Source organism: Mizuhopecten yessoensis, unplaced genomic scaffold (assembly GCF_002113885.1).
Source record: "Mizuhopecten yessoensis strain PY_sf001 unplaced genomic scaffold, ASM211388v2 scaffold10441, whole genome shotgun sequence".
Classification (NCBI taxonomy): Eukaryota; Metazoa; Mollusca; class Bivalvia; order Pectinida; family Pectinidae; genus Mizuhopecten; species Mizuhopecten yessoensis.
The window spans coordinates 515,732-516,986 of record NW_018408548.1 but is presented as its reverse complement, the minus strand read 5'-3'; positions in this window follow the sequence as shown (position 1 = coordinate 516,986).

Sequence of the window (1,255 nt, the reverse complement as noted above, 5' to 3'; positions counted from 1 at the left end):
GCGCACTTGGTTCGTTGTTATGTAACTGCCGTCGGCGCGCTCGAAGACGTAATTGGATTGTGGGCTGTTCTACCCCAAGATGCTGGTCCGTTTATAGGGAGCACGTACAGCCGGTAATGCTTTAATTACATTCTAAAATTTCACATAGAAATATGAAATGATAGAGGTATCAGTCCCCTGTGTAATGATTTAACATTTAAAAGCAATTTTCTCTATAATTTACCGTTTAAATTGTTTAAGTTTTGAGGTTTTCAAATCGGAGCGCACGGTTGCGGTATGATGTGGTAGCGAACGTGTAGTTGTGGTTTTCTGCCCACAAGTACGCCTTTCGTGTAATGTATGCTTCTTTTGTCGTTTTAGATGCTAACTGCTAAATAATGTTGCTAAACAAAGTCGCTTTTTTATCAATAAGAATTTTGTTAGAGATTTTTGTATATGTATATATGTGAAAACCTCTGTCCAAGAACCTGTAACTTTTTAGTTCTTTAAAAAAAATATTTGTTTTAGTTTAGTTTAAACGTATTTATTGCCAAGAGTAGACAAGGGATTGGGCACAAGTTATGACAACTTATCAACGCCTTCTCCCAATATACATTTTGAATGACATTACAATAATGACAATAAATATATACAATTATTATTATAATTTGAACTCAAAATCTCTTGCTGGATTTAATAAAGTTTTACACATATCTAAAAATGTTTGGTCCACGGAAAATTGTGAAGTGCCAAACAAAAGTATTACTAAATTTAACGCAATATTCAAATTATTCAAATTTTGAACCAGAATACGTCTTTCGTTTGTAAAAAGGTGACATTCCATAAAATAGTGAAAGACATTCTCACAAGGATGACCACAATTACAAGATGCACTCTCAACAAGGTTAACTCTAAAAAGGTCATAATTAAGGGAACTGCACTGGAGCTTAGTATGCAAATTATTAAGTTTACGATTTCCGATTTTAAAGTAAATAGGTGGACTTGACTGAATGAGTTTATAGAGGGCAGGGATCGAACCGAAGTTTTAAGTTATTCCAACAATGAAGAGTAGAAGGTATAAAAGAAGAGTTCGTAAGAGAAAGTCTGAAAGGAGGAATCCTATTGCTATTATTGTTATGTAAAGCGGAACGATAATTTTCTCCAGATGAAGGCGGCAAAAGATGATCGAAGTAATCAGGAGTTAATTTATTGAAGATTGATGATGATAGTTGAAGTTTCCTCCGTTTTCTGCGATTAGATAAAGTTTTTACTAGGG